At 39.6% G+C, this 9,445-nt stretch overlaps 1 long non-coding RNA gene across 1 annotated transcript in view; it reads left to right on the top strand.

Moving 5' to 3' along the window:
• LOC135533349 (uncharacterized) overlaps window positions 1-1,647 on the top strand; it is a 12,709-nt gene extending 11,062 nt beyond the window's left edge. Inside the window, exons 2-3 of the long non-coding RNA XR_010454479.1 lie at window positions 1,424-1,461; window positions 1,584-1,647. This is a non-coding gene — a long non-coding RNA (uncharacterized LOC135533349). The remainder of the gene's footprint in view (window positions 1-1,423; window positions 1,462-1,583) is intronic.
• The last annotated feature ends 7,798 nt before the right edge of the window (window positions 1,648-9,445 follow it).

The raw sequence follows: 9,445 nt of genomic DNA, 5'->3' as shown, positions 1-9,445 counted from the left end.
CCTTAGTCACCATACATTTTCGAGTCCCTCTGGAGTCTGGCAGGCCTATAGGACTATATACTGGAACACAGCTGTAGTCTGGCAGAACTATATGACTATATACTGGAACACATCTGTATACTGGAACACAGCTGTAGTCTGGCAGAACTATATGACTATATACTGGAACACAGCTGTAGTCTGGCAGAACTATATGACTATATACTGGAACACAGCTGTAGTCTGGCAGAACTATATGACTATATACTGGAACACAGCTGTATACTGGAACACAGCTGTAGACTGGCAGAACTATAGGACTATATACTGGAACACAGCTGTATACTGGAACACAGCTGTAGACTGGCAGAACTATAGGACTATATACTGGAACACAGCTGTATACTGGAACACAGCTGTAGACTGGCAGAACTACAGGACTATATACTGGAACACAGCTGTAGTCTGGCAGAACTATATGACTATATACTGGAACACAGCTGTAGTCTGGCAGAACTATATGACTATATACTGGAACACAGCTGTATACTGGAACACAGCTGTAGACTGGCAGAACTATATGACTATATACTGGAACACAGCTGTATACTGGAACACAGCTGTAGTCTGGCAGAACTATATGACTATATACTGGAACACAGCTGTAGTCTGGCAGAACTATAGGACTATATACTGGAACACAGCTGTAGACTGGCAGAACTATAGGACTATATACTGGAACACAGCTGTAGACTGGCAGAACTATAGGACTATATACTGGAACACAGCTGTAGACTGGCAGAACTATAGGACTATATACTGGAACACAGCTGTAGACTGGCAGAACTATAGGACTATATACTGGAACACAGCTGTAGACTGGCAGAACTATAGGACTATATACTGGAACACAGCTGTATACTGGAACACAGCTGTAGACTGGCAGAATTATAGGACTATATACTGGAACACAGCTGTAGACTGGCAGAACTATAGGACTATATACTGGAACACAGCTGTAGACTAGCAGAACTATAGGACTATATACTGGAACACAGCTGTAGACTGGCAGAACTATAGGACTATATACTGGAACACAGCTGTAGACTGGCAGAACTATAGGACTATATACTGGAACACAGCTGTAGACTGGCAGAACTATAGTACTATACTGTCCTGCCAAGACTATGAGTGGGTTCATAATTTTACATTTTATTTTAGGCATTTGGCAGACACTGTTACAGAGTGATTAACAGAAGGAATTAGGGTTAAGTGCACATCAAATTACTTTTGCACCTAGTTGTCTCGGGATTGGAATCAGCATCTTTTTGTTTACTGGCCCAAAGCTCTTAACAACTAGGCTTCCTGCCACCCTACACAGTTCATCAGATTTGTTTATGTTACAGTTTAATTCACAACCCATCTTTTATTTTCCCTCCTACAGAAATAGACGAAGACCGTCTTCCTAACCAGTTATACAAGGTAATCAACTGTGTACTTCATATGGAATGCATCTATAGAGAAATCATTAGTAACGACAACCCATGGACAAATGAAGATCTTCTGGCCCGGCTTACCTTATTACTGTTGACATGTTGTTGCAGGCAGCCCTGTTGAACTCTCCCAGGCAGAGGAGGAAGGGAGCAAGATGCACACCCACCATGAAAGGTGAGGTCATGTAGCTTATGAATTGTAGAGAAGTTAATTTTGAAACTCCCCATCCCGGATCCGGGATCGTGACTAAAGCCTCAGGCTCATTAGCATAACGCAACGTTAACGATTTCTGAAAATCGCAAATAAAATTAAAATAATGCGTCTGCTCTCAAGCTTAGCCTTTTCTTAACAACACTGTCATCTCAGATTTTCAAAATATGCTTTTGAACCATAGAAATTGACTAATTTGTGTAAGAGTATGCAAAGCTAGCATAGCATTTTGTGTAGCATGTAGCACGCAACATTTTCACAAAAACCAGATAACCAAATAAATAAAATAATTTTCCTTTGAAGAGCTTCTGATGTTTTCAATGAGGAGACTCTCAGTCACATACCAAATGCGCAGTGTTTCCTGAAAGCGTCTGTGTGTAGGAGAAATCGTTCCGTTTTCTACATTGCATCTGGCTACCGAAACGAACCGAAAATGCAGTCACCTACAACGTAAAACTTTTTCCGGATTAACTACATAATATCGACCGAAACATGGCAAACGTTGTTTGGAATCAGTCCTCAAGGTGTTTTGTCACATATCTCTTCATTGACATGCAGTTCGTGGAAGCTTGCTTTACTCTCTGTATCATATGGAAAAATACTGGCAGGTGACTTTTGCGCACCAATTTCGGCGCAGGACACCGGGCGGACACGTGGTAAATGTGGTCTCTTATGGTCAATCTTCCAATGATCTGCCTACAAATACGTCACAATGCTGCAGACACCTTGGGGAAATGACAGAAAGGGCAGACTTACTCCTCTCGCGTTCACAGCCATATAAGGAGACCATGGAAAACAGAGCCTCAAAAATCCTTGTCATTTCCTGGATGCCATCTCATCTTGGTTTTGCCTGAAGCTCACGTTATAGGGCACGCACAGAGAAGATCTTTGTATTTCTGGACACGTCAGAGTGTTTTCTTTCGAACGGTAGCAATTATATGCATAGTCGAGCATCTTTTTGTGACAAAATATCTTGTTTAAAACGGGAACGTTTTTCATCCAAAAATGAAATAGCGCCCCCAGAGCATCAACACATAAGCATCAACATAGTCATTTAAGATGGGCTCTTATTTATTTAATAAACATGGGGTTATTGCAGTGTGACTTTCTTCAGTGTAATAATATCTTAGTCAGCCCAAAGTTCTGAATCTGTCCTCGGTTTGCACTCTCTTCACTTCCTAAACAGAACAAATAAGAGAGTGGGCTAAGTTGAGCCACCCTTGTTTCTAGGAAACCATGCACAAAATTAATAATTTGACCAAATATTTAGGAAGAGGTCATAATTTCATACAATCTGCGAAGTAAAAAAAAACAAGTTAGGTCCAAAAAACAGATTTTCACCAAGTCAAATAAAATGTTTTAACATCTAAATGTAACCTTTATTTAGGCAAGTCAGTTAAGAACAAATTCTCATTTATAATGACGGCCTACACTCTTAGAAAGGCAAGTAACAGGTCATATTGAAAATTAGCTCCTGGATGCAATTCCCATGGCTTCCACAGGGTGTCAGCAGGCTATGTTCAAGGTTTCAGGCTTGTAACTTCAAAAGCGAATAAGAAATATCAGTATTAGTACAGGGACAGAGTCTTGGAAATTCATGTTAGGGAGCACCATGAAGACAGTGTGCACCTGCTGAAATCGGTTTCCTGTTGAACATACTTCTTTCCATAAGAAATATTATAGTTTGATTACATTTTAGGGTATCTGAGGAGTGAATAAAAACGTATTTTGACAAAGTTTAGGGGTAGATTTTCAGATTCCTTTCTCTGCATGTTGAACGAATGGATTACTCAAATCAATGGCGCCAACTAAACAAAACGACACTACATGGTATAGCTGGGACCCTTTGGATGACAAATCAGAGGAAGAGTTTCAAAAAGTTAATATTTAATCGTTATTTGTGAATATAACACACTTATATGTACCTAAAGGTTTAATATCCATAATTTTCATGATTATTTATTTGAATTGCACACCCTCCAGTGTCACCGGAATTTGTCCCGCTAGCGAGACGCCTATCCCTAATTAAACTAAGGACTTGTTTTAAAGTCACCATTGGCCCCATGGTGAAATTCCTGAGCGGTTTCCTTCCTCACCGGCAACTGAGTTAGGAAGAACGCCTGTATCTTTGTCGTGACTGGGTGTATTGATGCACCATCCTTAGTGTAATTAATAACTTCATCATGCTCAAAGAGATATTCAATGTCTGTTTGTTTTTTTACCCATCTACCAATAGGTGCCCCTCTTTGAGGGGCATTGGTCATTGCCTTTTTGGTTGAATCTGTGTTTGAAATGACTGAAATCGATTGAAGGACCTTACAGATAATTGTATGTGTGGGGTACAGAGATGAAGTAGTCATTCAAACGACATGTTTGAGTCCATGCAACTTATTATGTGACTTTTAAGCACATTTTTTTTACTCCTGAACTTATTTAGGCTTGACATAAGAAAGGGGTTGAATACTTAATGACCCAAGATATTTCAGCTTTTCATTTTTAATTAATTTGTAGGAATAAAACACAACAACATAATTCCACTTTAGAATGATGGGGGTACTGTGTGTAAGCCAATGACCCCCATTTAATCCATTTTAAATTCAGGTTGTAACATAACAAAATGTGGGGAAAGTCAAGCGGTGTGAATACTTTCTGAAGGCACTGTTGGTCTCTCCTGGACAAATGATCAAAGAAATGAGCACAACAGTCTGAACAAAGGGTTAAGAAAAGGTTATTCTGCAGAAGGAGAATGGTATTTTGGTTCCAGTTTTATCTTTGTCTTAGGAGTCTATGTTCTGTTTCGGGATAGAGTGGGAACTGAATCTGAATATACAGTGCATAGATCTTGGCCACGTTATCATCAGAGAAACTAACGGTAGGGAAGAGTAGGGTAAGTTGAGCCATTGTTGTACATTCAGCGTTACTCCGTCAAGGGAACTATTGTATTATTTTTTAACAAAGAGACAGTATCTACATATATTTCAGGATGTTGTGTATCCCTGAAAATAATCCAAATTCAGGTAAGCACTACAGATATGAGGTAAGTCGAGCCTCGGAACACGATCAATTAAGCCGTCTACAAATTTCTTTACTGAATGAAAAATCACCACTACCTTATTTAAACCACGTCCATCTTTATTTCCCAAACAAAATTCAACACAATCACAATCGCTTTCTTGTCTTTTAATAATTTTAAGCGTATTTTAACAGAGGCTTAACACTTAACAAACACTTTGTACTTTTTGTAACACTTTTAATGGCTAGGATAGGACAAAACTGAGCAATACTAACCTAAATGAATGAAAACAAGGAAGCCGGTACAGAATAAAAATATTCTAAAACATGCATCCTGTTTGCAACAAGGCACTAAAGTAATACTGCAAAAATGTTGCAAAGAAATTCACTTTATGTCCTGAATACAAAGTGTAATATTTGGGGAAAATCCAACAGAACACATCACTGAGAACCACTCTTCATATGTCCAAGCATGGTTGTGGCTGCATCATGTTAAGGGTATGCTTGTAAATGTTAAGGGCTGGGAAAGTTTTCATAATACGAATAAATAAAATGGAGCTGAACACAGGCAAAATCCAAGAGTAAAACCTTGTTCTGTCTGCTTTCCATCAGACACTGGGAGTTAAATTCACCTTTCAGCAGGACAATAACCTAAAACACAAGGCCAAATATACACTGGAGTTGCTTACCAAGAAGACAGTGAATGTCCTGAGTGGCCTAGTTACAGTTTTGACTTAAATCTACGAGACAATCTATGGCAAGACCTGAAAATGGTTGTCTAGCAATGATTAACAACCAATTTGACAGAGCTTGAAGAATTTTGAAAAGAATAATGGGCAAATGATGCACAATCCAGATGTGGAATTCTTTTATAAATTTACCCAGAAAAACTGCTGTAATCGCTGCCAAAGGTGCTTCTACAAACTATTGATTGAATACTTCTGTGAATGAGATGTTTTTGTATTTAATTTTCAATAAATGTGCTAAAAAAATAAAACATGTTTTCACTTTGTCATTATGGGGTATTTTGTGTAGATGGGTGAGAAGAAAAACTATTTAATCAATTTTGAATTCAGGCTGTAAATCAACAAAGTGTGGAATAAGTCAAGGGGTGTAAATACACTGTAGGTATTGTTGGGGTTCGTTTCCTTGTTCCTTGTCAATCATTGGCTCATCGGTGAAATTAGCATTATGACAATATCTTTAATTAAATTGTTCAAAAACTTTTCTTAATGCAATTGCAGACAGAAGTTGACAACAGGAACATAACTCATGTTTCAGAGTAAGTTCTGCATCAAAGAAAAGGTCCCAAGTTATTTTTTATTAAACCCAAAGTCCAGCCCTAGTGATGTCATTGCCTACGTCATTATCTTCTACTCCTGAGACCAAAACCATGCCAACTCAACACTAAAATTCTTGTTTATATAGCTATCTAAAAGCTTAGCAGTAAATGTCCAAGTTGATTTATAGTGGAATGTCTATCTCTTATCTCTTACACTCCCCTGCAGAGTTCTGTCTTCACAGTCACACATTGCTCAGACAGTTTCTTCATGAGAGGCAGAGAGCCTAGAAAAGTACTGTGAAACAATATTAAACCTCATAATGTATATATATTGTTAATCTGTAGTCTCGGACCCTATAAATGTAAGGAGGGAGGGGTCTTATAACTCCACCCCTTCTATTAATACAACATGAGCATAATCAATTATTATAATACATCAAACATTTGGTACCTATCATGACTCCTAGGTGAACCTCTAAAGGTATAATCAACACATTCATCGCCCACACAATAATATGGGCTAAGTCACTTCCATTACATTGCAAGCAGCTTCAGCTCTAATGAACACGCTGAAGAAGGCTGTGTTACAGCAAGACGGTGAAGATTTCATCAGTTCATAATGGCGTACTGTACAGTATATTAACATTGACTCCTACACCTTTTATTGTGTATTTTCCCCCTCCCCCTCTACCTCACATTCTCCCTCCCTCCCTGCAGAATTGCAGTTCATGGTAGAACACCACCTGTACAAGCAGCAGCACGGTATGAGAAGAGTTTATACCTTATTGTTTGCTTGCACAGGATACCGTGACAACAGAATAGAATACACTGCAACTTTATTCTCCATAAGCTACAGCGAACAACGTACATTCGTCTTCTGCATATTTTTTTTCCCAACACAATATATAGGTGGAGATGATGAGTGTTCCTCAGAGAGCTGTCTGTCAGACAGACCCAGCCCGGACACTCTGCCCACCGGAGAGGAGGAGGAGCTGGAGCTACCGGAGGACGAGGAGGCTTGGGGAACCGGCGACAATGTCACTGTGGAGGCCTTCGAGAAGCTGCGCTGTCAGATGGAGGGTAAGAGAGGAGGGAGGAAAAAAGGGAGAGGGGTTTGGAGAGAGAGAGGTGGGTGATAGATGGGTGGAAGAGAGAGGGGTTGGGAGAGAGAGGGGTGGGTGATAGATGGGTGGAAGAGAGAGGGGTTGGGAGAGAGAGGGGTGGGCGATAGATGGGTGGAAGAGAGAGGGGTTGGGAGAGAGAGGGGTGGGCGATAGATGGGTGGAAGAGAGAGGGGTTGGGAGAGAGAGGGGTGGGAGATAGATGGGTGGAAGAGAGAGACATGGGTAGAGGGAACAGGCAGTCGGATTTGGGGATTTGATTTGAGATCATGAATGGGAAAAGGAGAAGTGCTGACCTCTTATCGTGCCAAATGTTTTACATTATTTAGTAAAATGAACCCTAGTGCTGTGCTCAGATTTCCTGCTGATTCTGTGGCTGGATGGATCCAGGTAAACTGTAATGAAGTCGGAAGTTTACATACACCTTAGCCAAATACATTTAAACTCAATTTTTCACAATTCATGACGTTTAATCAGAGTAAAAATTACCTGTCTTAGGTCAGTTGGATCACCACTTTATTTTAAGAATGTGAAATGTCAGAATAATAGTAGAGAGAATTATCTATTTCAACTTTTATTTATTTCATCACATTCCCAGTGGGTCAGAAGTTTACATACACTCAATTAGTATCTGGTAGCATTGCCTTTAAATTGTTTGACTTGGGTCAAACGTTTCGGGTAGCATTCCACAACCTTCCCACAATAATTTGGGTGAATTTTGTCCCATTCCTCCTGACAGAACTGGTTTAACTGAGTCAGGTTTGTAGGCCTCCTTGCTCGCACACGCTTTTTCAGTTCCGCCAACAAATTTTCTATAGGATTGAGGTCCGAGCTTTGTGATGGCCACTCCAATACCTTGACTTTGTTGTCCTTAAGCCATTTGTCCACAATTTATGCTTGGGGTCATTGTCCATTTGGAAGTCCCATTTGCGATCAAGCTTTAACTGCCTGACTGATGTCTTGAGATGTTGCTTCAATATATCCACATCATTTTCCTACCTCATGATGCCATCTATTTTGTGAAGTGCACCAGTCCCTTCTGCAGCAAAGCACCCCCACAACATGATGCTGCCACCCCCGTGCTTCACGGTTTGGATGGTGTTCTTCGGCTTGCAAGCATCCCCCTTTTTCCTTCAAACATAACAATGGATATTATGGCCAAACAGTTCTATTCTTGTTTCATCAGACCAGAGTGGAGTGGTTGAAAAAATAGTTTTAATGACTCCAACCTATGTGTATGTAAACTTCCGACTTCAACTGTTTGTAGGTTGCAGTATTGCCTCCATATTGGTGCCTTTGATACTATGCTGGGTGACATTTTCCTTTCGCAAAGACACACTATGTTTTTGTCCCATAGTCCCATTTAGTATAGGGTATTGACAATCAGAATGGAAAAATTGATTAAATGGCAACGTCTAGAAAGAAAAGAGAAAACCAATGGATGAAAATAATCATTGGGAAAGGTAAAAGAGTATACTTAGTCAGTTGCACAACTGAATCCATTAAACCGATGTGTCTTCTGCATTTACCCCAACCCCCCTGAATCATTACCATCAATAGTCAACTTTGGACTTTTAAAAAGATCAACCTTTAAAACTCATTCAGCCTCAGTAATAACATTGACTGATGATGATGAGACGAGGAGGTGATTCTCCCCTCAACACAATAGAAACAGGTTTGGAACTGGAACAATGGAACTGGAGCAATGAAATTGGAATTAGAACATTCCAAATAACATTCGGAATATAGAAATTGGAGAATTTTAAAAGTCATTGGCATACTATTCATGTGTTGCATCTCTGTCACTCGGTTGTGTTGTTGCCATGGTTATCAGCATTCTACTGATGTCGCAGCATATTGAATTCTGACTGATGGTTAATGCCAAGTCTTTCTGAAATGGGCTTATGGTAGTTTCATCATTACGATGACATTGCTAGCATAGACAAATCATTTGTAGAAAATAACGTTGCCATTATTGTGATGTCGTCAAGTTTACTTTAGAGAGATGGCAACGTTGCCATGAGCTAGTAACGTTTGTTAGAAAAAGTTAGCAATGCTAATGTTGGCTAGCTAAAATGTATGTGCTCTCCCCTCAATATTAGCTAGCTAGCTGAAGTTAACCTGCATCTAAAGTCAATCTGGTGACATCGCAATGATGACAAAATAAAAGTCCTACAAATGTTTTGCCTCCTTTTGAAATGTAATTGTGTTTCCAAGCCACAGTAATGCACTTTAGACAAAATCTTTATCCGCACCAATTGAGACTGCATTGAGTAGAATGCTTAGTTGAGCATCAGTCCTAAAACAAACATTCAAAACAATATTGTGAAGAACCATGCAACCCGTT

Source organism: Oncorhynchus masou, unplaced genomic scaffold, assembly GCF_036934945.1.
Source record: "Oncorhynchus masou masou isolate Uvic2021 unplaced genomic scaffold, UVic_Omas_1.1 unplaced_scaffold_2332, whole genome shotgun sequence".
Lineage (NCBI taxonomy): Eukaryota > Metazoa > Chordata > Actinopteri > Salmoniformes > Salmonidae > Oncorhynchus > Oncorhynchus masou.
Note: the sequence above shows the minus strand (reverse complement) of the source record. Positions and strands in the feature narration are given on the sequence as shown.